Source organism: Ambystoma mexicanum, chromosome 1p (assembly GCF_040938575.1).
Source record: "Ambystoma mexicanum isolate Mex_15411 chromosome 1p, UKY_AmexF1_1, whole genome shotgun sequence".
NCBI lineage: Eukaryota > Metazoa > Chordata > Amphibia > Caudata > Ambystomatidae > Ambystoma > Ambystoma mexicanum.
This window is the reverse complement of record NC_090921.1, coordinates 184654828-184682774: the sequence shown is the minus strand read 5'-3', so window position 1 is coordinate 184682774 and position 27947 is coordinate 184654828. Positions and strand designations below refer to the sequence as shown.

The window sequence follows — 27947 nt, the reverse complement described above, 5'->3', positions numbered from 1 at the left end:
TGTGAGTAATTCCAGAATTACTTCCTGGATTCTGTCAATGTAAGGCTCTCCTGTGGAGGTCAGATATGGCCAAAACAGGAAGAGTCCCCTCGCGCAAGGTCTGGCTGACTTGCATGATTGTGCCAGAGAAAACTGTCTTAAATCCAGAACAACATGGAGGCATACCTGAATTCCCCGCACAAAGTCCATGAAGAAGACAAGTGCGAGGGAATGCCCACAGTTTGTGGACAGGTGCTCCTACCATGTTGACAACAACAGGGAAAAGGAACTGGTGGCCAGTGTTGGGAATGCCGGAGAGAATGATGCCCCACAATCTTCCGTTGGGTACAAAATTGGTCCACGTAGTAGTCCGGTGGCAGAGTTGATGGCAGTTCATCAAGCCATCCTCACTGCTGTCCAACACCAACTCTACGAACTTGTGATAATCACTGATTCAGATTATGTCCGGAACGGGTTTGTGGAGCACGTGGTTAATTGGAAAACCAGAGGCATGGTATGTGCTAACAATAAAGCACCTAAACATGGCAGACTCGTCCAAAATATTGATGATCTGGAAACGACCTAGCTGATAAACTGGCCAAAACCGGAGCCATAAAGGGGGAGCTCCTCGAGATTGAGTCCCTGTTGCGGGAAATCCAGGTCACTGCTATCACTAGGTCCCAGACAAATGCTCACAATGAACTCTCAACTGCCCAATGGAGTAAGGAGACCCCAGATGCAGATTTAATCATGGCACAAAAAGGGGATCCGATTATTGGTAAATTTTATCAACACATTGAGGACCCTGAGAACTTTCCCCTGACGGATACCGATTACATTGGGAAAGAGAACCTCAGGGTGTTGATGAAATGTCCAAAAATGTTCCGAATCCAAGACGGTTTGTTGGTAAGGAGATCCATATCTGGCTGTGACCAGTGTGTGGTCCCTACCTCATTCCGAAGCCTGATGGTAAGTCATGCCCATGATGCGGCCACAGCCGGTCATCAGGGGTTTCACACTACTTTACAAATCTTGCGAGAGGTTGCATACTGGCCACACATGGGGCAGGACCTCAACTAATACTTGAAGGGGTGTCTTGTGTGTGCACAATTTCAGCCAACTTCACTCACAGACCGAGTTCCCCTCCAGAAGAGGGGGATGACACTTCCTTGGTCAAATTACAAGTAGATTTCATTGGGCCCGTGATTCGCTCCTCTAGGGGGAACAAGTACATGTTAACCGTAACATGCCTGTTCACCAAATGGGTGGAATGTCTCCCGGCCCCAAATTGCAAGGCAGAAAAAGAAGCTGCCCTGATGATCAATCACATCTTCTCATGTTTTGGCCTGCCCCAAAGGATTGCGTCAGACCGAGGTAGTCACTTCACCATAAAAGTGATGACAAAGATGTGGGAGATACTTGGGGTAAAAAGGAAACTTCACATTGCATACCGTTGTCCTCTAGTGGTGGAGTTGAGAGGTACAATAAAACCATTGTGAGCATTTAAAAAAAGTTTGTGGCAGATTCTGGGCCTAGTTGGGACATCCGATTACCGCTTGTCCTGATGGCCATCAGATCTACACCTTCTTCTGCAACTAAGATGTCTCAATTTCAGCTGATGACTGGACGAAGGATGGTGCTACCTCAGCATCTACGCTATAGAACACAGAAGCAGACACTAATTAACGCTTCCTCAACTCATGAATATGTTGAGACTCTAAGAAAACACCTTCAACAAGCTTTTGTGTATGCTCAGTGGAATCTAGAAAGATTGGCAGAGGGCATGAAGACTCAGTATAATCTAAAAACAACCAAAAAGTAATACCAAGTAGGAGACAGGATCTACTTGTAAAATTTCCAAAGAACCAGACCAAAGAGCGAACATTTTTGCCTAGCTGGCGAGGACCTTTTGAAATTGTCGACAAAATATCACCTGTCGCCAAAAGAATCTGCATCCCCAAAGGCGAATTGACAGAAGAGAAATGGGTCCATATTAATCAGCTAAAAAGTTGTCACCCTAGGCACACTTTGCAACAAATTGAGGAGCTCAGAGAGAATCAAACATAGGAGAAATTGGAAACATGAGAATAAGGAAAAGAAGAACCAGGATTTATAAATATGATCATGTAACAGGTATTTTCTTCATTATTAATTGCTATCTTTGAATGCCTGCGTATCCCACTGCTGTCAACCCGATCGGTGGGCAGTTAGTGGGAAATGGTGGTAACCGGTCTGTGTTCTCTTTAATAGATTTGTACTGGTTGCACTGTCACTACCAAGGAAGACCTTTTTGGCAGCCTGGAAGGGAGAAACCAAAGGAGATCCGGGAGTGTCGCTCCACACTATGAAAGGAAGATCCAAGGGAAAGCAGGCTGTGTCGTTCCACGCTCCGACAAGAGACAACGAGAGGAGCAGGACGCACTGTTCTCGGATGGAAGCAGGACTCATACCCGTCTGATCCTGATGGGTTCCATGGAGAAATCCCACATGCCTGACTCCCCCTCGACTTGGAAGCCAAGGAGAAGTCGTTTAGGGGATATGTGGGATATATTGACCCACTCAACGACATTGCCCCACATCACTTAGCTGCATTTGCGCAGAAACAACCATAAAAGGCTTGTACTGTCTCTTGTGAGTGCCATGGCTCCAAACCACATGTTGCAACAACCACCAAAAATGGCTGCACCATCCTGCCAAGCACACATCGGGCAGGATGGAACAAAGAGGGCACATTGAAGGAGGGAGATTGCCAGTGTGTGCCGACATCAACAAAAGGAAGAAAGTGGAAAAAAAGCAGTGTGCCTTGCTACAAAAAGCCAAAATATCAATTGAAAATAAACCCTTTTTCACCTTTAAAAATGCTGCTCTGACACTATTTCCATCTTTTCATCCTCCAACCACTGTGATTAATAAGGCCCTGCTATGCCCATGCATATCCCCACTTTCCCTTTGTCAAAACCAAGCCTTATTCCAATGACAGGCTGTGCCAGCCAAAACCTGAAAACCAACAAAAGCTGTACTGCATCAAACACGGGAAAGCGCTTAACTTTGGCTAAAAAGCATCAAAATCACTGTTTGAAAAGGAATCAGAGCTGTATATACATATTTCAATTTTAGGGAGACTTTTGCCTTGTCCATACTGTTGTGTAAACCATATTGCAAAGACAGATGCCAAACCGAATTTAAAGGAAGAAATGCTAGCAGTTTTTGCCACGTGTAAAATATTGGCTTTTTCAAATTAAAGAAAAACAAATGCCTGTGTTTTGGTGAATGAAAGCCTGCCAGTCTTTAGCAATATGAAGGGGTTTGTTGCTGGTGAGACTGTATAACATGTATTTTGTGCAACATGCTTGCTTTAATTCTGGATCTAAGACCAGAAATAAAGGGGTAAAAAAATATGGTGGCTGGAGCTGCTAGTTGGAAAACAGGTTCTGCTTGGAGGGGTGGCACCAAAAGGAGGGCTCTCTCTCTCAGCAGATACTGACAACCTCCTGATAATTACGGGATTGAACAGACTTTTGTCTCTGTGCTGGGACCCAAACAATGAAGCTCCCAGGGAAGGAAGCCGGAGGTGTGAAGGGGGCAATATAACTTCAATGAAGGGAGAAACCTCCACCCTGCTCTAAAGGAAATGACAGTTAACAGCAGTGGAAGGACAGGAAAATAATATGGACCCAGGAACAAAGAGACTGCCTTTTGTTCCCCAAGAATATTTCAGGAATAAACTTTAAAGACTTCTATCTTTGCAGCAAGACTTTGAAAAATTGTAAAAATGTTGCAGTTTAAAAGTGATTTCTCGTGCTTGCTTTAGAGACGTGGCAGAACTCACTGACACACTGGGGACAGAAAGGGCAAAGTATTGAGCATACATCGAAAAGTATCAATGTTGCGAACATACATTTTTGTACATGCATTCCTTGGAATAATTCGCATCTGTGTATAAAATTATGGAATTTTATGACAAATCTTTCATGTTTAAAATTACCAAAATGCATCAGAAGGGCGAATCAATGTCCCACAGACTTGAGGATTGGACTGGTATGTGCTGCATATAATATGTAACCTGTGTGCATAATTTACTAAGAGATTGCAATTGTGTAAATGTATGTTTTTGGCAAAATCAGATTTTCAGTTAAGTAAATGTGGGAGTTTTTGGACATTGTAAAACTCACCTCATAAACCTGACATCATTCCCTTGGAAATCCAACCAGTTGAGAGCAAGGCGGAGACTAGCACCCCTGCCCAATCCACGTAGTTTAGGGGTGTGCTTGGTTAACCCTGACCAGCCAATACTTTGATGATGTCATTTTGCACTATAAATAAGGGTCCCTGACAAGACTCTACACACTCTTCCTGATTTCTTGCGCTGCGTCTTGTCCCTGTTTCCTTCATCTTGCACTGATCCAGATTCCAGATCTGACTACCAGGCGAAGCATTGGTGACCCTCCCAGCAAGGCCTCCATTTTAAAATCTCAATACTTAAAGGGGAGAAGCGGTGGTATTTTTGTGGGAAGCCTCCTGACACCAGCCTGGCTTGCGGCCCACCAATTGCTGCCCAATAACTGCATCCAGAGGTACCTGTGCCATCTGGGGACCAGAACTATCCTTTGGTATCCAGTCCCTGCCCAGCTGATCCTGTCCTGCTGATTTTGTCTGGCTGTCCTTTGTTAGACCAGATTCCTGTGGTGACCAGAACTCTGACTGTCCCAAAATCCTAAACTAAAGTGGACTGTATCAATAGGAACCATAGAAAACCATAGTATACCTTGCCTTGTCCTTAGTTCCCCTCTCTAAGTCATCCTACTCTTACCCTGATAACTTGTAATATCATCGGAATCATTCTGGCAACCCTGTCTTTGATTTCTAGTGCTCGCGCCATCTCTTTAGTAATTCTGCCTTGTGTAAATCTTAAGCCCTTAGTCCTACTTCGAGTGATCGGACTGGTTCCGCCAGGGTTGGGCGCTGAGGTGCTAGGGTTGAATTCTCGAATCAACCCTGGAGCTTACTGTGTCCCTCTTTGGTAGCCTAGCCTGAATGCTCTAGTGTAGAGTAAAACTGTTCTTGTCAAAACCGAGTTCCTTTCCTTTTTCACCGCTCCATTTCACTCAAAACGCACCTTTCTAGATCTTACATAACTCATCCAATTTACCATCTAGAGACTTCGTTTCACTTCCATATTGTACCTGTGATCCATAGCCATCCGCCAATATAATCAATGTATTTCAACCATTTTTATTAAAAACCGTTTGGGTAATTTCAGGCGGGAATTACAAAGTTTGCAAAGTTTCCAACATGTTATTTGCTGCAACATGTGTTAAACCCTGCCACTCATTTTCAAACTGTATGCTCTTGGTTATCCATTCTTAGGGATTGTTAGTATATTTGCATTGTTTATTTAGTGAAGAATTGTATCTGCTTCAAGGTTTTTGCACAGATTCATTATTTGATTCTTCCCTTTCCGAGTGTCATATTTAGCATTGCAGAGGGGTTTAAAATCCGTTTTTCTCTCTTATTTGGGGAGGGAAGGTCAGATACAATTCTGTTTCCAATTTGCATTCCTGACTACCTGCTGATTCTGTTCATCCACTCAGAATTGATTATTTGTGGGTTGAGGGAACCTTGCACAGGGAAATTTTACCTTGAGTGCTATCTTTCCTAAAATCAAAAAGTGCTCCTATTCCCTGGTGTTTTGTAGATGTGTTAATAGAAGGTTAAACTAAGTTCATTGCTTACATTCCCATTGTATCATCCCATTGGTGATTGCTGCTCCATATTAAACATTGCATGATTTCTTTTAATTTTCAGATAAATAAATAAATATTACATTTCATCAACCAGCCTGGTTCATGGCCCATTGTGACCTGGGGTATTTGAAAAGAGGGGTGTGATATGAATGGGATACCATCTCAATATTGAATCCAACATAAAAAGATAAGCATTTCAGTTGTGTGCTGCATTCTAGGCCAGGACCAAGGTGTGCGTCGCCTGATTGAAATCCTTAACAGCCCCTTGGTGGGCAGCCAGATTCTGGTTTTCAGAGCTTCAGCATCTGTCAGTGTGCTCACCAATCAGGCTTCCCCTGATTCCCAACCTCTTTTACCAGATAGATCAGCAGATGTGGCACCCCTCCCCACATTCATTTTGCTTGGCGGCCAGGTGCCTGAGTTCAAATCCATAGAAAGTTTCAACTTGTCTGCGGATAATATGCGTATTATCCGGGCGCTAGAAAACCTTCAACAAGGTCTCAGTATAGGAGCCAAGTGGCTCTGGTTCTGTCACTGGTGTTTATCTAAGCAGCTGGACCCCAGAGATGCTACCATCGACACGGTCTTGTCTTTCGTTTCTCATCTGGCAACTTCAGGCATACATGACTTGTCCTGTAGGACTTATTTGTCGGCTATCGCCTCTTACCTGTCCACAGGCACTTGCTCTTTTTCACTGATGAACCCTGTCATTAAAAGACACTTTGCCAGTCTATTGCATCTTTTACCCACTTGTGCGCAACCCGCATCCTAAGTGGGAATTGAATGTGGTCCTCACTGCCTTATGTCATAAACCTTTTGAGCCCATGGCTGCAGTGGACTTGAAGTTCCTTTTGTGGAAAATGGCTTTTCTGATTGCGGTGACTTCGGCAAGGGTTGTAAGCGAGCTTCAGGCCTTGTCTGTAGAACATCGGTTTCTCATCTTTCATAAGGATAAGGTTGTCCTCCGGACTAATCCTTCTTTCCTTCCAAATGTGGTATCCGATTTTCAGTGGAACCAGTCTATTTCTTTACCCATCTTCTTTCCAGACCCGGCCTCAGATGCCGAGAGGGTATTGCACAATTTGGATGTCAGACAAGCTCTTAAGTTTTATTTGGACAGACCATCTAAATTTAGGAACTCTTCCCAGCTTTTTGTGACCTTCGGCGATCTGAATGGAAAGCCGGCCTCGAAAGCAACTATCTCCCGATGGATTGCTTCCTGTGTATACGAGGCGTACACCGTTCAGGGACATCAGCCTCCAAAAAGAATTCATGCGCATCTTGTGTGGGGCAAGGCGACTGCCATTGCTTTGCAGAAATATGTTCCCTGGGGGAAACCATTGCCAGAGCAGCTACGTGGGCTACCCCATCAGCTTTTTGTAAGCATTACTGCTTAGGCCTGAGCTCCAGAGCCGATGCTCAATTCGGTCAGGCTCTTCTTAAGAACCTCTTTCAGTAAGGGAGTTCCATCCACCTGTTTTCCTGTGAGGGTTGCTTGGTAATTTCCCAAAAGTATGGAGGAAGAGGGGACGGGACGTAGGAGTATAACAAAGTTACTCACCATAGTGACGATCTTACTCCTAGTCCATAGTCCCCTTTCCTCCATACGCTCGCCCGCCCGCCGTCCCCTCTAATAAGTATCCTCTATTATTGCTTAAAGGTCTCAGACCTGGCGATAGAAAAGAACTGAAGGGCGATGCGCGAGGCTGACCTAAGGAGGGCAGGATTACGGCCGTGTGCGGTACTCCACGTAAAAAAGAGAAGTACACATTTTTCAATTTGATGATTTTTTACTAAAGTGCTCCAGCCCCTTCCCACTAGACGGAATGTCCAAAAATATGAAGGAAAGGGGACTATTGACTAGGAGTAAGATCGTCACTACGGTGAGTAACTTTTTGAGTTCATCAGGCACAGTGGAGGTAATTTGAACAGTGGCAAAACAGAAAGGTGATGGCTGGAAGGTATTGAATTAATCATAACCACGGGCAAAGCTCTGGGCAACCCTCCAGACCATCGTTTTTCAGCCTGCCAAGCCATTACAGAAGGGGAAAAACCATATGCAAATCAGGCTTGGTCCTACCCCAAAAGGGGCAGTCCAGCCCGAACTGCTAGGTCACATCCCTTCTGCACGAGACCACAAGCATCCCCAGACATGTTTCAGCCTTGTTGGGCGTCATCAGTGAGGAGTAGCTTGGGTCTCTAGGCCCGGCAGACTCGGGACCCACGTCTGGGCATACCCGTCCCACTCGGGGTGACTTTAGCAAAACAGAAAGGTGATGGCTGGAAGGTATTGAATTAATCATAACCACGGGCAAAGCTCTGGGCAACCCTCCAGACCATCGTTTTTCAGCCTGCCAAGCCATTACAGAAGGGGAAAAACCATATGCAAATCAGGCTTGGTCCTACCCCAAAAGGGGCAGTCCAGCCCGAACTGCTAGGTCACATCCCTTCTGCACGAGACCACAAGCATCCCCAGACATGTTTCAGCCTTGTTGGGCGTCATCAGTGAGGAGTAGCTTGGGTCTCTAGGCCCGGCAGACTCGGGACCCACGTCTGGGCATACCCGTCCCACTCGGGGTGACTTTAGCAAAACAGAAAGGTGATGGCTGGAAGGTATTGAATTAATCATAACCACGGGCAAAGCTCTGGGCAACCCTCCAGACCATCGTTTTTCAGCCTGCCAAGCCATTACAGAAGGGGAAAAACCATATGCAAATCAGGCTTGGTCCTACCCCAAAAGGGGCAGTCCAGCCCGAACTGCTAGGTCACATCCCTTCTGCACGAGACCACAAGCATCCCCAGACATGTTTCAGCCTTGTTGGGCGTCATCAGTGAGGAGTAGCTTGGGTCTCTAGGCCCGGCAGACTCGGGACCCACGTCTGGGCATACCCGTCCCACTCGGGGTGACTTTAGCAAAACAGAAAGGTGATGGCTGGAAGGTATTGAATTAATCATAACCACGGGCAAAGCTCTGGGCAACCCTCCAGACCATCGTTTTTCAGCCTGCCAAGCCATTACAGAAGGGGAAAAACCATATGCAAATCAGGCTTGGTCCTACCCCAAAAGGGGCAGTCCAGCCCGAACTGCTAGGTCACATCCCTTCTGCACGAGACCACAAGCATCCCCAGACATGTTTCAGCCTTGTTGGGCGTCATCAGTGAGGAGTAGCTTGGGTCTCTAGGCCCGGCAGACTCGGGACCCACGTCTGGGCATACCCGTCCCACTCGGGGTGACTTTAGCAAAACAGAAAGGTGATGGCTGGAAGGTATTGAATTAATCATAACCACGGGCAAAGCTCTGGGCAACCCTCCAGACCATCGTTTTTCAGCCTGCCAAGCCATTACAGAAGGGGAAAAACCATATGCAAATCAGGCTTGGTCCTACCCCAAAAGGGGCAGTCCAGCCCGAACTGCTAGGTCACATCCCTTCTGCACGAGACCACAAGCATCCCCAGACATGTTTCAGCCTTGTTGGGCGTCATCAGTGAGGAGTAGCTTGGGTCTCTAGGCCCGGCAGACTCGGGACCCACGTCTGGGCATACCCGTCCCACTCGGGGTGACTTTAGCAAAACAGAAAGCTGATGGCTGGAAGGTATTGAATTAATCATAACCACGGGCAAAGCTCTGGGCAACCCTCCAGACCATCGTTTTTCAGCCTGCCAAGCCATTACAGAAGGGGAAAAACCATATGCAAATCAGGCTTGGTCCTACCCCAAAAGGGGCAGTCCAGCCCGAACTGCTAGGTCACATCCCTTCTGCACGAGACCACAAGCATCCCCAGACATGTTTCAGCCTTGTTCCAAACCTGATTTGCATATGGTCTTTCCCTTCTGTAATGGCTTGGCAGGCGAAGAACGGTGGTCTGGAGGGTTGCCCAGAGCATTGCCAGTGGTTAAGATTAATTCTAAACCTTCCAGCCATCACCTCTTTGTTTTTGCTATGTCACCCCGAGTGGGACGGGTATGCCCAGACGTGGGTCCCGTGCCTGCTGGGCCTAGAGACCCAAGCTACTCCTCACTGATGAGCCCCAACAAGGGCGAAACATGTTTGGGGATGCTTGTGGTCTCGTGCAGAAGAGATTGGGCCTAGCAGTTCGGGCTGGACTGCCCCTTTTGGGGTGGGGCCAAACCTGATTTGCATATGGTCTTTCCCTTCTGTAATGGCTTGGCAGGCGAAGAACGGTGGTCTGGAGGGTTGCCCAGAGCATTGCCAGTGGTTAAGATTAATTCTAAACCTTCCAGCCATCACCTCTTTGTTTTTGCTATGTCACCCCGAGTGGGACGGGTATGCCCAGACGTGGGTCCCGTGCCTGCTGGGCCTAGAGACCCAAGCTACTCCTCACTGATGAGCCCCAACAAGGGCGAAACATGTTTGGGGATGCTTGTGGTCTCGTGCAGAAGAGATGTGGCCTAGCAGTTCGGGCTGGACTGCCCCTTTTGGGGTGGGGCCAAACCTGATTTGCATATGGTCTTTCCCTTCTGTAATGGCTTGGCAGGCGAAGAACGGTGGTCTGGAGGGTTGCCCAGAGCATTGCCAGTGGTTAAGATTAATTCTAAACCTTCCAGCCATCAACTCTTTGTTTTTGCTATGTCACCCCGAGTGGGACGGGTATGCCCAGACGTGGGTCCCGTGCCTGCTGGGCCTAGAGACCCAAGCTACTCCTCACTGATGAGCCCCAACAAGGGCGAAACATGTTTGGGGATGCTTGTGGTCTCGTGCAGAAGAGATGTGGCCTAGCAGTTCGGGCTGGACTGCCCCTTTTGGGGTGGGGCCAAACCTGATTTGCATATGGTCTTTCCCTTCTGTAATGGCTTGGCAGGCGAAGAACGGTGGTCTGGAGGGTTGCCCAGAGCATTGCCAGTGGTTAAGATTAATTCTAAACCTTCCAGCCATCACCTCTTTGTTTTTGCTATGTCACCCCGAGTGGGACGGGTATGCCCAGACGTGGGTCCCGTGCCTGCTGGGCCTAGAGACCCAAGCTACTCCTCACTGATGAGCCCCAACAAGGGCGAAACATGTTTGGGGATGCTTGTGGTCTCGTGCAGAAGAGATGTGGCCTAGCAGTTCGGGCTGGACTGCCCCTTTTGGGGTGGGGCCAAACCTGATTTGCATATGGTCTTTCCCTTCTGTAATGGCTTGGCAGGCGAAGAACGGTGGTCTGGAGGGTTGCCCAGAGCATTGCCAGTGGTTAAGATTAATTCTAAACCTTCCAGCCATCACCTCTTTGTTTTTGCTATGTCACCCCGAGTGGGACGGGTATGCCCAGACGTGGGTCCCGTGCCTGCTGGGCCTAGAGACCCAAGCTACTCCTCACTGATGAGCCCCAACAAGGGCGAAACATGTTTGGGGATGCTTGTGGTCTCGTGCAGAAGAGATGTGGCCTAGCAGTTCGGGCTGGACTGCCCCTTTTGGGGTGGGGCCAAACCTGATTTGCATATGGTCTTTCCCTTCTGTAATGGCTTGGCAGGCGAAGAACGGTGGTCTGGAGGGTTGCCCAGAGCATTGCCAGTGGTTAAGATTAATTCTAAACCTTCCAGCCATCACCTCTTTGTTTTTGCTATGTCACCCCGAGTGGGACGGGTATGCCCAGACGTGGGTCCCGTGCCTGCTGGGCCTAGAGACCCAAGCTACTCCTCACTGATGAGCCCCAACAAGGGCGAAACATGTTTGTGGATGCTTTTGGTCTCGTGCAGAAGAGATGTGGCCTAGCAGTTCGGGCTGGACTGCCCCTTTTGGGGTGGGGCCAAACCTGATTTGCATATGGTCTTTCCCTTCTGTAATGGCTTGGCAGGCGAAGAACGGTGGTCTGGAGGGTTGCCCAGAGCATTGCCAGTGGTTAAGATTAATTCTAAACCTTCCAGCCATCACCTCTTTGTTTTTGCTATGTCACCCCGAGTGGGACGGGTATGCCCAGACGTGGGTCCCGTGCCTGCTGGGCCTAGAGACCCAAGCTACTCCTCACTGATGAGCCCCAACAAGGGCGAAACATGTTTGGGGATGCTTGTGGTCTCGTGCAGAAGAGATGTGGCCTAGCAGTTCGGGCTGGACTGCCCCTTTTGGGGTGGGGCCAAACCTGATTTGCATATGGTCTTTCCCTTCTGTAATGGCTTGGCAGGCGAAGAACGGTGGTCTGGAGGGTTGCCCAGAGCATTGCCAGTGGTTAAGATTAATTCTAAACCTTCCAGCCATCACCTCTTTGTTTTTGCTATGTCACCCCGAGTGGGACGGGTATGCCCAGACGTGGGTCCCGTGCCTGCTGGGCCTAGAGACCCAAGCTACTCCTCACTGATGAGCCCCAACAAGGGCGAAACATGTTTGGGGATGCTTGTGGTCTCGTGCAGAAGAGATGTGGCCTAGCAGTTCGGGCTGGACTGCCCCTTTTGGGGTGGGGCCAAACCTGATTTGCATATGGTCTTTCCCTTCTGTAATGGCTTGGCAGGCGAAGAACGGTGGTCTGGAGGGTTGCCCAGAGCATTGCCAGTGGTTAAGATTAATTCTAAACCTTCCAGCCATCACCTCTTTGTTTTTGCTATGTCACCCCGAGTGGGACGGGTATGCCCAGACGTGGGTCCCGTGCCTGCTGGGCCTAGAGACCCAAGCTACTCCTCACTGATGAGCCCCAACAAGGGCGAAACATGTTTGGGGATGCTTGTGGTCTCGTGCAGAAGAGATGTGGCCTAGCAGTTCGGGCTGGACTGCCCCTTTTGGGGTGGGGCCAAACCTGATTTGCATATGGTCTTTCCCTTCTGTAATGGCTTGGCAGGCGAAGAACGGTGGTCTGGAGGGTTGCCCAGAGCATTGCCAGTGGTTAAGATTAATTCTAAACCTTCCAGCCATCACCTCTTTGTTTTTGCTATGTCACCCCGAGTGGGACGGGTATGCCCAGACGTGGGTCCCGTGCCTGCTGGGCCTAGAGACCCAAGCTACTCCTCACTGATGAGCCCCAACAAGGGCGAAACATGTTTGGGGATGCTTGTGGTCTCGTGCAGAAGAGATGTGGCCTAGCAGTTCGGGCTGGACTGCCCCTTTTGGGGTGGGGCCAAACCTGATTTGCATATGGTCTTTCCCTTCTGTAATGGCTTGGCAGGCGAAGAACGGTGGTCTGGAGGGTTGCCCAGAGCATTGCCAGTGGTTAAGATTAATTCTAAACCTTCCAGCCATCACCTCTTTGTTTTTGCTATGTCACCCCGAGTGGGACGGGTATGCCAGACGTGGGTCCCGTGCCTGCTGGGCCTAGAGACCCAAGCTACTCCTCACTGATGAGCCCCAACAAGGGCGAAACATGTTTGGGGATGCTTGTGGTCTCGTGCAGAAGAGATGTGGCCTAGCAGTTCGGGCTGGACTGCCCCTTTTGGGGTGGGGCCAAACCTGATTTGCATATGGTCTTTCCCTTCTGTAATGGCTTGGCAGGCGAAGAACGGTGGTCTGGAGGGTTGCCCAGAGCATTGCCAGTGGTTAAGATTAATTCTAAACCTTCCAGCCATCACCTCTTTGTTTTTGCTATGTCACCCCGAGTGGGACGGGTATGCCCAGACGTGGGTCCCGTGCCTGCTGGGCCTAGAGACCCAAGCTACTCCTCACTGATGAGCCCCAACAAGGGCGAAACATGTTTGGGGATGCTTGTGGTCTCGTGCAGAAGAGATGTGGCCTAGCAGTTCGGGCTGGACTGCCCCTTTTGGGGTGGGGCCAAACCTGATTTGCATATGGTCTTTCCCTTCTGTAATGGCTTGGCAGGCGAAGAACGGTGGTCTGGAGGGTTGCCCAGAGCATTGCCAGTGGTTAAGATTAATTCTAAACCTTCCATCCATCACCTCTTTGTTTTTGCTATGTCACCCCGAGTGGGACGGGTATGCCCAGACGTGGGTCCCGTGCCTGCTGGGCCTAGAGACCCAAGCTACTCCTCACTGATGAGCCCCAACAAGGGCGAAACATGTTTGGGGATGCTTGTGGTCTCGTGCAGAAGAGATGTGGCCTAGCAGTTCGGGCTGGACTGCCCCTTTTGGGGTGGGGCCAAACCTGATTTGCATATGGTCTTTCCCTTCTGTAATGGCTTGGCAGGCGAAGAACGGTGGTCTGGAGGGTTGCCCAGAGCATTGCCAGTGGTTAAGATTAATTCTAAACCTTCCAGCCATCACCTCTTTGTTTTTGCTATGTCACCCCGAGTGGGACGGGTATGCCCAGACGTGGGTCCCGTGCCTGCTGGGCCTAGAGACCCAAGCTACTCCTCACTGATGAGCCCCAACAAGGGCGAAACATGTTTGGGGATGCTTGTGGTCTCGTGCAGAAGAGATGTGGCCTAGCAGTTCGGGCTGGACTGCCCCTTTTGGGGTGGGGCCAAACCTGATTTGCATATGGTCTTTCCCTTCTGTAATGGCTTGGCAGGCGAAGAACGGTGGTCTGGAGGGTTGCCCAGAGCATTGCCAGTGGTTAAGATTAATTCTAAACCTTCCAGCCATCACCTCTTTGTTTTTGGTAATTTGAACAGTAACATGGATAGTGAGGCCAACCCCTGCCTTGCCATGCCATCATGTTGAACTTTCTCCATCATGGCCTGCTCCTAACTTCTGCCGTGGTATTAACATTACTCAAATGCACTGTCTGACCAATTGTTCCACTTGGACATCTCCTTCCCATTGTCTACAGTCCTTTGTTAAGATCAAGAGAGAACGCCCAACAGGAGGCTGGCTACCTGGGATCAGTTTGTTCTGAATTCTCTCAGTCACCACTTTTCTTACAATGGCTCCTATGAACCTTCACAGAACTGGTGGCGAGTAGGACCTAGAAGTGACCCTTTCAACAGGGTGCCAGCAATGTTTTCCTATTTTGTTCTTTGATACAGATGTAGTTACCCGGCTTCAGGGAGGCACTATCTGTAATGCCCTACACATTCCTGTTAATTTGGCCTGTGAATTGTGTGCCTCTGTCATTTTTCTTTGCGGCACAGGTACACTTCCACCCATCCTGAGAAATGGTCCACAAGTACCAAAATAAAACAATATCAGCTTAATTTCTGTTGGTTGAATGAAGTCCACCTAGAACCAGGAAGAGAACAGTATAAAAGGAGAGTGAATGAAAGACACAGTGTAAGTTGTTGGTGTGAGTTCAAGAGACGCGAAAGCAGACCGAAATCCCAGACAGTGGATCAGAGCGCTGAAGAGTTGCTGGCTGGGATAGTGTAGAGTGCAGGTGAGGTATTGGCTGAGAGTTTAGTGTGGTAAGTGGGTGGTATATAAGGTGAGTAAGGAGGAGGAAAAGAAAAATAGAGATGGGTAAAGAAAACATAGGGGGGTTATTGAGCGAGGTAGAGTGATAGAGAGAGTGTGCGATAGGAAAGAGAGTGCAATGTGATAGAGTAGTGGTGAGGAGGAGTGAAGCAGGAGGGGGCAGGCAGTTGGAAGAGGTAGGCAGAGAGAGTGTTGGAAGATTAGGGTAAAGAGGCGACGATAGGGGATTGTGTGTATCAGAGAGGTGAGGAGAGAGGTGTCGGTTGGTGAAGGGTAAGGCATAAGGTGAGGAGAAAGGTGAGCAGAGATGTGAGAGGAGAGGGGAAGTCGAGCAGATTGTGCGGACATCAGAGGTGTAGAAGGAGACAGAGGAGAGGAAGAAGACTGGAGCGTTTGAGAGAAGGGGATACATTATTATTTTAAAAATGTTTATCGTCATATCTGAATTAATCAACTTTACAATATTTTACATACAAAATCATATTAACACTCTTAATATTAAAAAATAAACTTGTACCCTGGAAACTATAGAATCCAAGGCAGACAACACTGCATGTAAAAGAATTAATCTCAAGTTTGATTACACGTCCATAAAAAGTAAAAGGTAAAATCATATGAAGACAACAACCAATTCATAAAATCAAATGGAAAAACAAGTCTACTCAGGAACACTCACGAAAACAATTGGATTGAATACTCATCGTCTTGTGTTTGCATAAAATGAACAACTAGTAAAACGAAAGAACCCCATTCATTCATTTGTCTCTAGAGTGTTCAATTTCAACATGTTTAACTTATTGATAGCTCCCATTCTCAAGGAAGTGTTGTGTCCTTCAACTATCATGGCCCACAATGCATCGGGGTTAGTATTTGATACTGTTCTACAGCTGGTTTCAGATATTTTAATGCGTATGCTGGTGAGTTCTTGGCATTGTACTAAGATATCTTGCAGATTTTCAGTTTAATTTTTTAGTTTCTTACAGAATCTATATGCAGTTTCAGAAGGCTCTATCAATTTTCTACATACTTGGATTCTTTGGTCGACCATAAATTCAATCTCACACACAGTCATTGCGATGCTGTGGAGAGGGAGAGTGGCGCAGATAGGACTCTAATGAGCTATAATTTCTATGACCAAGCAATTCAGTTTCATAATCTCGATATCTTAAGTTTAAGTTTCTTGTCTCTTGCCAATCATGTCGAAAAAGTTTCATTTTTGCTCGCATAGGATTTTATATCAAAAGATCTAAGAAAAAGTGTGCCTCCACAAGAGCCTGTGACGCTACCGATCTCCATCTTCGCACAAACATTTCATTTGATTTGAACATGTGTTTTTCCAACAAGCCTATAAGCAAGTTAGAGTTAAAGGCAAGAAGACACTTCCTAAAAAGGGCCATAACCTGCCACAAGTATCTAGTGTACAAAGAAATGATGCCCAACCCATACCTCATTACAGAGCACGGAACACAATTTGGTAGCTACATTAGAAACCTCCAATATTTGGATTCTAATTTGTTTGAAATTTGCGCAGGAGTTGCTTTTTTAGTTTCTGAAGAGAATTTACCATATTTAGATTGAATTATAACACCCTGTGAAATCAAACTGCTAAGTTTAGAGTCCAGAATTCATAGGGAGCCCTGTCATCCGAACACACTGACATGGTAATTCCCAAATATATGTATTGGTTCACTCGGTCTAATTGTTTCTCGTGCAACGTCCACTTTAAAAAATGTTTAGAACGCATACCTTAAGCATTGCATATCATAACCTTAGTCTTTTCTAAGTTGATAGTAAGAAAATTACTCGGCATATAATTTGCTAAGGCATGTAGTGAACGTTGTAGACCTTATGGGGCCTTGGACAGTAATACTAGTTTGTCTGCATAAAGAATTGCTGAGATCAACCTCGATGCAAACATGGGGGAATCTGTTAGAATATCACTAAAGGCTCTTCGAATGTCTGATATGAAAAAGCTAAAGCGGGCTGAGTCAAGGATACATCCCTGCCTCAGTCCTCTGAGTGTCAATTTGCACTGATAAAGCGCCATTCAGATCCAATCTTATTTGCACTTTGGTGTTCGTGTGCAGATCTCTAATGAGGTGGACCAAGAACTCTGGACATTCGGCCACAGTTAGTTTCTCAAATAGTAATTCACGAGAAACGGAATCGAACGCCGCCTTCAAGTCAACGAAAACCACATAAATTGTCTGTTTGAGGGAATTATGATGTGAAATAATGGATTTGATGGTGAGACGATTAATCGCCGTACCCATTCCAGAGACAAAACATGTTTGGAAGAAATCTTGCTGAGGACAAAATGGGAACAATTTGAATTTCCACTGAGGCGGGGGTCTGAGAGTAACACCCTCAATACGATCATGCTGGAGGCAGGAGATGGCCCTTCTCCACAAAGAGAGACATTGCCTCAGTCTTGGAAGAGATTAGGAGGATTAGGGACGATACTGGTAGAAAAGTGGACAAAATAAATGTCAGAATCGACAAAATGGACGAGAGGCTCCAAGCAGTTGAGAATAATCTATCCTGCCTCGAGACAATGGAGTCTCAAATGGATATGAGGTTGGCAGAGCTGGAAAGAAGAGTGGGGGAAATGGCTCTGAAAATGCATGATTTTGAAAACGGTGAGAGGAGAAATAAATTATGATTTTTCGGAATCCCAGAAAGGGAGGGAAAATTGGAAAGGGACCTACTGAGAGTCAACCATGAGGCTGCGAAAGTCTTGTTTGGGGATGAGAATATTGATGAACTTAAAATTGACAGGGTAAATAGAGCGGGTGGGTCGGGAAGGGGGCCAAGATGAGTCCTTGCTTGTTTCCACAACTACCCTAGACAGGCAGAACATTCTGGAAAGAACGAGAGGACAAGGCACAGTGGCATTGGACAATGTGAAAATTGCGATTTTTCAGTATCTGTCCTAGTTTACGCTGACAGAGGCGCCCCCCCTCACAAAATGGCTCAATGAGAAGGGAGTGAGATACAGATGGGGTTTCCCCATCTCTATAGCCTTTGAGATTGATGGCTAAAGTTTAGGAAACTGAAGACCCCTCCCCCTATCTGGGCCTTCATGACTTCGATTAAAATAACTTCCTCTGGGGTGGACGGTCATGGATGGGGCACTCTCGGGAGGATAATTCAGGGGCAACGTGCTGGCCTTGGAAGCAAGATGACACGGAGCACCACAGGTTCGATCCCTGGGTCTGCGCTTAGAAACATCTGGGTATTAAGCGCGTTATAAATAACCTATCATATCATATCATAGAAGTTCCGTTTTTTCTGGTTTGTTTAGGTAATTTCTTGGAAGCGGAAAGGACACTTATTGGGCATGGGGGAACGGAGGGAGGTCTAAGGACGGTGTAAAGGTAATGTAGGGGGGTTTGTAATTGGGTGCAGTAGTAGAAGACCCGCTTCAGAGGGGGGAGTTTGGGAAGGGGGAGAATTGAGAAGGGGAGGTGTTTTAGGCACGCTTACAGGATCCAGGGGGATATTGTTCTGAATAGAAAACTGTCAGCCAGATGGATATGTTGAAGTACCTTGATGGCGGACCAGACTAGAGGGGGCAGGCTGGATCATCTCAGGATATGTACATTAAATGTCAAGGGGTTACATTCACTGACTAAAAGGTCCTTGGTAGCCAGAGAATTTTGAAGATTAGGTATGGATATTCTTTCTTTCCAATTTCCTGTGGGGCAGAGCTACTGGGGCTCGGGAGAGGTGAGAATGGGTGTTGGTATCCTGATGCATAAGAGATTGAGAATGGAGGTAACAAAGGAGTGGAAGGATGTGGAGGGGAGAGCCATTTTCCTGACCGGTTCCATGGGAGGAGCACAATTTACGGTTGTGGCTTTGTGCCCCCAACCAAGGCCAGCTGCATTTCCTGAAGCACATGCTGCGAAGGGCCTTAAATGAGGGGATGGGACATCTGATTTCGGGAGGGGACCTTAACATGTGGGCAAATTTACAACTAGGCAGAAGGTCCGTAGGGTCAAAGGGTACTGAGTCCACTCCGGAAGGACGGCAGGGCTTGCAGGCGTGCCTCAACACACATGGACTGTGTGATGTGTTGCATCTTTTTCACCCGGAGGAAAGGGGATTTACTTTTTATTTCTGCGCTACATGGGACCTATACTCGCATAGATTACCTCTGTATCTCAAGGGAACTAAGGGAAATCGCAATGGGATCCAACAATGGGATCCAACATCCACCCGATTGTCTGGTCCGATCACAATATGGTGTCTCTAGACTGGTCTTGAATGGATCTGGACTCTAATAGTTCTCAGTGGAGGTGTAATGAGTCCCTCTGGAAGGACCCAGCATTTAGGGAGGAGTTGGAGGAGACGATACAGAAGTATTTCCATTTAAACAATACAGGGGAAGTGGGTCAGGCCGCGGTTTGGGATGGGGGGAAAGCAACATGGCGGTGCTGCTGATCAGGGAAGGGCCTCTGAGAAAGAGGGAGAGGACACTGCCGGAGAAAAGGCTGCAGAAGGAGATGGGGGCTCTGGAAAGAATAATAAGAATAATTCAGGGCTTGGAGGAGGGAGTGGGAGTGTGGGTGGAGGAAGTGAGGGGAAAGGGGGAGTAACTCTGGCTTCTGGAGGAGGGACGGATAACCCAGAAAGTTCAGTTCCTGAAACAAAAATACTATGAAAAAGGGGATAAGGCAGATGTTCTTCTGGCCGCACGACTGCGGGGACCAGCATGCTGATAGGTGGAACTCGAGGGGCCGAAGTGTGTTTTGGAGACGTCAGTGTGGGGAATAGTAGAGTCGTTCGTATGTTACTATGAAAGTTTATATAAGGGAACAGACCGACTGTAAAGAGAAGGGATGGAGGCATATTTAGAAGAGGTGTTGATACTGACGCTGACCCCAGAGGAAGATTTAGAAATGTGGGGGCCATTCAATGCCTTATATGACTAAATATCTAAAATGTGGATACTATTGAGTAGTGGGATTCTTTCTATACTTTTTTTTCTCTTCTCTTTCTACTTCTTCATCTCTTTCTTCTTTACTCTCTGTGGATTAGTTTGGTGTTTGTGTAGGGTGTTGTGAGTGGTTGTTGTATTTTTTTTAAAATCTTTTATTGCTTGCATAAACTAAAAATTGTTTAGTGTGTCTAGGGAAGTGTTAGGGAGAATTCTCATTCTGTGTCTAATTTCACTTACCTATAGAGTCCCCAGCAGCTTTGCTGGATTTGAAGGGTTTGTTTTTTTCTCCTGCTAAGAGTGTGACTCTTTTTTTCCACTATTAGGCATGTTTGATATGTGTGTTCTAGGCTATTTTTGTGTTTAATGTCTATGGGGTTTTCTCACCCTCATAGGAACCATCTTTATACACATGTGTTACACAGCACCCTCCGTGCAGTAACACAGGGGTGTCGTAGCGACCCCCAAACATAGACTCCATACCCTGGGACTGACTACTGTCTCCCAGGGCATGTAAAGTCCCCATTGACTTTACTAGTCAATCTTTACGAATAAAACCAGTACAGCCCATCTTACTATAGAGATACTGGCAAGGGTTAATAGTTTTTGTCTTATGTTCATTTTCGAGAGGATACCGTACAGTCCCTCTCTCAAAAGTTTCTGGCTGGTGGCAGTGGTTACTACCCATTGTTCGAGGCTACCACATTTACTGACAGCCTCTAAGATACTGCCGGTTTATTTTTATATTAACTTTACTCCGGTAGGTTTTATTTGCCAGAACTTTTATATACATTCTTTCTCGTGTCTTTCTCTAAGATCCTAACCCAGGTCGGGGATCCTTTGTTCGTCCTTTTGGCGGGCTTCTGCCAAGAAGCCCTCCTTTCGGCGCCACTGAGTCTGGGGTGGATCCATTATGTGGGAGGGGGAGTAGGACCCCTGGACAGGGTTGCCTCAGCAACCCATGTCGCACTCTGCCCTGATAGGCTGGAGGGTCTACCGCCAGGATGACCACTCCACTGTATGAGTGACACCTAGGCCCTATGAATGCGGTTATTTTTGCATAAAAGCAGGGTCCTGAGGATTGTAAGAGCAAGACGTTGCCACTGGAACTAAGAAGCCGAAGAGGAGAGAAGCCAAAGACATCTGCATCAACTCAACCACAGGTGAAGCCCTGATGCAGCGTCTCCCCACTTTCTCCACACGACGAGAGAAGATCTTCATCTGCAAGAGCCTTCTTCCCTTGAGCTGGTGAGGCCAACCAGTTTGCCAATCGCCTTCCAGGACCTGCCTTGGTCGAATCGCCAGTGCCCTGCACTCGGAGACTGGATAGCCCGGCACCCGTCCACCCGGACCGCGATATAAAGGAGCGTACCTTTATTTCGTTTGGCAGCACCGCGGCTGGTTTCATCCTTGGGCAGTGCAGTAACTCGAACCTTCCTCCATGACGAGAGTCTCTCTTCCTCTGCTGGATCTCCCGAACTGCAGGAACTGCCAGGAAAAACCGCCACCGCAGGAGCCTCTTCTACATTTTAAGGTACATTGTTCCGCCAGGCCTCCCTTTTCGTTTGGTAGCATTAAATGTATTTTAAATCCTTTACCTACCTGCTGGGTTGGCCGCCCCTATCATCTAACATTGTCTTTCACCTTCCGCAACAACCTTTTCGAATCGTTTAACAAAGACTTGACTGCAGCTACAAGAACATTTTGCTCCTGAGCTCTTTGTCCTGTACCACTGACTCTGGCACAGGCCTATTGACTCTGGCTAAATCTGTATCAACTGCCTTCTCTAGATTGCTTCTCACCTAGAAATGTGTTGGTGCACCTAACTCTTATAACCACGCTTTTTTAAACTTGTGGAGTGCCATTTTGCTAAGGTGCCTAAGGGTATATTCCTGTATAACTTGTTCTTTCCTCCCTTGTGAGAAATTGCTAGAGTGCCATTTGTGTTTGGTTTTCACTGTGCTGTTTTGCTCAGTTTTCACTCTTGCACAAACTTGTCTACAATTTAACTAGGGAGTTGTGTATATTTTGTGTATATTTGATTTATGTGTTGAACTAGAAGTGTGTGAAATAAAAATATATATTCTTTTTAATACAAAGCTTTGGTCAGTGTTTCCTTGTGCCATAGTACTGTAGTCCTATTGTGTAAACCCTAAATACTGCTCATCTGCCTCTTGCGATAAGTCTGACTGCTTAGCCACAGCTACCAACTAAATCTTTGTGGTACAGACTGATACCAAAGGGAATGTTATTGCTCATACATGTAGTCTTAATCTTGTGTAGTGCTCCCTAAGGGAACTGCACAGGATTCTGCCTAACAGGGAGGGTGCATTTGATTGTAATATATGCTTCAAATTATATATTTCTCAAAATATTGTTAAAAAAAGTGTTTAGGATTTTACTGAACATCCTTGTACAATATTGTGATGATATGTAGGAAAGGTGCTGGGAGAGGACAGGTATACCGGGGGGTTCTATAAGACATTTGCAGGCACATTGGTCCCTCACCTGGCCTAGTTGTTTAATAGCATTGTGGACACGGTCAGGCCCCCAAATTGCCTGTACAGGCTCTTCTCTTTGATACACTAAGTGGGCAGAGACCCACGGGCATGTGGTTCCTATTGGCCAATCTTGATTCTTAAAGTGGACGCAAAACTATTACGCAAGCCCTGGCTTCCAGACTTGACGTGCTTATGCCACGGTTGTTGCACCCTGACCAGGTGGGTTTTATACAGGGGACACGTATGCGTAAATCCCTACACTTAATTGAAGAGGCCTATGGCAGAGAGGTGACCCTACGCTTCTGTTTCTTTTTGGAGGCAGTTTTAGTAAAATTTGGGATAGGGGCCAAGTTGTTGCACAGTATTATGGCACTTTACTGTGATCCAAAGGCCTGCGTGGCTGTGAACGGGAAATTGTCACATTGGTTCGGGTTTGGAAGTGGTATGAGACAGGGCTGTCCCCTTTCACCATTACTTTTAGCTTTCTCAATGGAGCCTCTGACCCAGAGATTGCGGGAAGACTCTCGGGTGACAGAAATCCCTTTGGTGGGGGGGTGGAATACAAATTGGGGCTATATGCCGACGATGTGTTGCTACACCTTAGAAACCCAATGCCATCCGTCCCAGTGGTGGTGGAAATTGTAGAGCAATACAGAGCGCTATCAGGCTTTAAAATCAACAAAAGGGAAGTCCATTCTATTCCCGCTGGACCAAATGGGGGACATGGAGCTGCAGTGACTATCCACGCTGGGGATGCAGGTCCGAAGGGGTCAGCTACGGTAACTGGTTATAAACCTTACGGGAGAAATGGGCCATTTATTTGAAGTAAACTTACCACCTCTCCTAGAAAAGCTATTCAGAGTTGGAGAAATGGGGAAAATTTTGTGGTTGGTACGGCTGAATGCTATCAACATGAAATTCCTCCAGAGGAATCGCTTTTTCTTCCAGATGCTCCCAATTCAAATGCCAGACTCTATGTTCTGCGAGGTTACGGGTCACCTGCTGAGATTCTTGTGGCAGGGAAAGAGCGTCAAGGTGGCGTACGGGACCCTAGTGCTCCCGAAGGAAAGGGGCGGAGTAGGGTTCCCGGACATTTATTTATACTATAAAGCAATGCTACCTAGGGTCCTGAATGATTCCACATTTGTGGGACCTGAGGGACCGCCAATGGGTTGTGCTGGACAATTTTCAATCTTCAACCGCATATGGTGTGGGAATGGCTATGGGCAGCGAGGGAGATGCTCACAAGAAGAATAAGGGAGCACCCCATCTTGGGAGTTACTTGTAGTATTTGGCGAAAGCATTGAGGGATGAGGGACATGACAATGTGGCCCTCTCCCTTAAGTCATCTTTGGGCCCCGGGAGTGAGGGAGCAGATCCCGAATTTAGATAGATTTCAGTAATGGTTTGAGGTGGGGCTGGAAAGGGTGGGGCAGTTGTGGAAGAACAGTCAGTTTATCTCACTGGTGGACTTGGAAGAGGCACTGGGCATTGAGAGTGTGTAAGTATTTTTGTTTCACCAGTTGAAGTGGGTAGTTACGGCCGGTCATTGGAGGGAATTGGTACAGAGGGAGCTGACCCCCTTCGAAAAAGTCCTTGACTCTAGACGGGACATGAGCGGGCCGATCTCCTCCATATACGGGGCCTTGGTGGAGGTGGGGAAGGGGAACAAAGAGAACTTTAGGGTCAAGTGGCAAGGGGATTTAGGTGTAGAGGTGGACAAAGCGCTATGGCAGTAAATGTGCTGCAGGGCGTATAGAGTCTCAATCGCATCCCAGTACAAACTACACGTGAATAAATTACTCCATAGAATGGCAGTACGACCCAGTGCGGCTTTCCAAGATGTTTCTGGGGTGAGCCGTTACTGCTGGCATGAATGCGGGGAAAGGGCAGACCATTGCAACATGTAGTGGGGCTGTCCAAAAGTCCAGATGTATTGGGATGAGGTGTTGGGGATGGATCAAGGAGTTGGAAGGAGTACCCAGAACAAAGTCTCCGTTATTGGTCCTGTTTGGTTTACAAGGTGAGGATGAGGAATATTGCAGCCTGCCGCATCGTCTGCATGTCCTGCTACTACCGGCGAGAGCATGTCAAGCAACACATTGGAAGAGGGCAACGCTCCCGAGCAAGAAGGAATGGATGAACATGGGGAAGAATATATATGTAACGGAGAGGATTACGGTGGCCATACATGGCAGGGACGGGAATACTGAAATGGAATGAGAGGAATTCGGGCGCAGGTATAGGCTTTTGAAGGGGGGGTGCATCGGTTGAGGGATTTGACGGAAGTTGATTGGCAGGTTCAGTGGGGGGGCAGAGGGGGAATTACATTGGAATGCGCAAGGAAAGGACGATACTGTGCAAAGAGGATTAAGAGAAAAACTCAGGTCTTCTGGTGGATCAGATGGGGCTGACCTTAATAGCTGTGGTTCTACTTGGATCGGGTGTTGCTGTTGTTTTGAGAAGGTAAGGTGGGTAGTGGGTTGGAGGAGCGAAAACAGCCGGAGGACTTGTTGACAGCCCATTTTTAATAGCTTTTGAGATTCGTTTATTGCTCGGCATGTATCTTATAATTGGCTGTTTAGTGTTTTGTACTGATAAACATCTTAATAAAGTTGAATTAAAAGTTAGCCATGGTTTGGAGTAGTGCATATGATGTTATTTGCAAAAGAGGAGTATAATGCCTTCAATCCAGGTGATGAGTTTCTCAGCTCTTAATGCCCCCACAACCTGTTTCTTGGATATTGGTTTGTTGAGGTCTACCCTTTCATTCAGTGGCAGCCTAGGGAGAGATTAATACATGGAGGTCAAGCCAACGGAAAGGCAAAGGAGTTCACTCAAAGGACATCATTCAACCATGTAGACAGGGTAAAGACCCCCCTAACTGCCCCACAGAGCATCATACATAAAACGAACAATTGATTTATAACATTATATTTATTAGTTGCAAATAAAGTCTTAAAAAAGTATTAAATTGTCTAAAGCTCTAGTACAATGTACAGAAATATATTTAACAATTAGCTAAAAAGGTGCATACTGTTTAAAGTGCTAGTATCAAATAATGACTGCTGTACCATGCTCGGGAATTCTGGTACTTAGTCTTCACCAGTTTCTCTTGTGTAAAGAGCTTCGTAAAAATATCTAAATAATTTTAGCTTGTCAGTTTCCCTGTATATTTTCTTGCGCTGGTTATTTTTTTAGCACTGCCACCGTAATTGTTATGTACCTTTAGTTGGTATGCTAGGAGTTTAGAGAGTTTCTTTACCTTATTGTTGGATGTAGATAGTAAGAATTCTGCCAGACTCATTGGAAGGGCCGCCAATTGTTTTCTCGCTTTCTGTAAGCTCAACATTGCCTTCCTGATGCCTTTACACTTGTGGTCCTGTTCTAAGTATTTAATCCCCTTTGTATGTTTCCTCCTCTGGTGCTCTAAGTCTTCTTAGCATCGCCCTTTTCTCTATCAAAACCCAACTACCAGTGGCACTGCCTGGCCTTGTCTAAAAAAAAGGTTTGGATTGCCTGCTCTTAATTCTTTTGAATAAACCACATCTTGAAGTATGTCCGGAGAAAGTTTCCAGATCTATGGTCTTTTTTCCTCTTGTTCTACATCCAGATTGGAAAGAACTGTGGCATGAGCTGAAATAGTTTTATTTTTTAAACACTTTTATTAAATTTTACAACACACAAAACATAACCGTCACACCCGACATTTCCAATTACAAGCTTTTTAGCATACATTTGCATATTATTCGGTTTTGTCTTCACGCCACTCCCGAATCTAGCAATCCTTTGGGGGGTCATGTACACCCTGTGGGTGACATACAACTGGATCTGTTGCAGCCTCGCATTTCTAGACATCTTTTTGTGATATCTCTGGGCCCTTTCCCACTTCTCATCCCGCACAGGCTCTCCCGCTTCCTCCTCCCAATCCCGTCTAAGTTGGAGCAACTCCCTACCCACTCTGGACATCACCAGCTCATAAATTCGGGATATTTCATGCCCTCCCTCCGAGATATCGTTCATTGTTTCTATGGCGGTGTCAGGTTGTTCTGCTAATGCTATTTTGGACCACGTTTCCTTCACCCGTTGCATGATCTGAAATAGTTTTAAAAAAAATATATTTTTATTATTTTTTAATCAAACAAAACACCAAACATTACAACTTTTCAGGACGTTCATAATCAATATCAAACCATCACATTATATAGTGTTATTCTCCGTCCTCCCCCCTCCATCCCACCAAACTTGAGCCGGCTCATCCGTGTCATCTACAGGAGCATTTTCAGGAATATCAGTGCTTATCGACTCGTCTGAGTCTTCCGTTTCATAATTGACCAGGTGGGGGTTTGCTATAGAGGTCACCAGTTGCCTCCAGGCTATCAGGGGGCCCACTTCCTCATCTCCCCCTGTTGGCAGCTTCAAACCATACCGCAGTTTCTGCTTCCGCTCATCTCAAGAGGTCCGCCCACCATGTCTCCACTCTAGGCCTATGGGCCGCCTTCCAACACATTGCAATTCTGCGCTTGGCCAGGATATAGGCCAGGTCCTTCATCTTGCTGATATGCTTTGAATTACATGGCCTGGGAAAATTCCCAAGCATGCATGCCCAAGCAGACCCCACATCAAGCACTACTCCCCCACCGGCCATTTTAGTCTTTATTTCTTCCCAGAATCTGTGCACCTCAGGGTAAGCCCAGAACATGTGCAGCAACCCCGCCTCCTCCTCCCCACACCTGGGGCATTTCTGTATAGCCGAGCCTTCAAACCTGGCTATTCTCCCGGAGGTCAGATAAGCTCTGTGAGTGACATACAACTGGATCTGCTGGAGTCTTGCATTCCGGGACACCTTTTTATGGTACCTTTGAGCTCTACCCCATTGTCCCTCTGTCATGGGTTCTCCTACCTCCCTCCCAGTCCTGCCTCAGTTGAAGCAGCTCCTTCCCTGCCTTTGCTCTCAGGAGCTCATATATCCTGGATATTTCATGCCCACCCTCTGAGACATCATACATCATTTCCAGGGTGGCATCAGGGTCTTCTGCTAGCACCGTCTCAGGCCACCTCTCCCTCACATGTTTCATGAGCCTGGTGTAAGTAATATATTGGCCTCTATGCACCCCTGTCTCCTCCTGCAACCTCTGAAATTCCAATGCCTCCCCGTCCTGCCATATATCCCAGAGGGTGGCTAAGCCCACCGGTTCCCAGTATCTACGGACTAGTTCGAACAATTGGGAGTCGTTCCCGCATAGCGCCACCAGCGGGACCTGCTGAGAGAGCGGATCTGGGTCACCCACCGTTCTCCATGTTCTGCGCCAGACTTCCCAGCCCAGTTCCAATAGTCTCCCTCTCCCCACCATTTTATTTTTATGCAGCCACACTGTCTCTCTCAAAAAGTATGGAGCCGAGTCACCTTGCAAAAACCTGGCTTCTGCCGAGTCCTCTGCAGACAACCACAGCTGCCCCTCTAAATAGTACAGTTCAAAATTCGGCAGGTTTATGCCCCCTTTATCACATGTGTTCTGTAGTTTCCACAGGGCCACCCTATTCCTGGAGTTGCCCCA

The 27947-nt window shown here is 47.1% G+C and overlaps 1 protein-coding gene and 1 long non-coding RNA gene across 2 annotated transcripts in view; one reads left to right on the top strand and one right to left on the bottom strand.

The window, feature by feature from the left end:
* Positions 1 to 27947, top strand: part of DNAH2 (dynein axonemal heavy chain 2) — a 3498763-nt gene that overhangs the window by 795321 nt on the left and 2675495 nt on the right. The window lies entirely within an intron of this gene.
* The window catches only part of LOC138567786 (uncharacterized), a 401922-nt gene continuing 399714 nt past the window's right edge, over positions 25740 to 27947 (bottom strand). Inside the window, exon 3 of the long non-coding RNA XR_011302276.1 lies at positions 25740 to 26484. This is a non-coding gene — a long non-coding RNA (uncharacterized lncRNA). The remainder of the gene's footprint in view (positions 26485 to 27947) is intronic.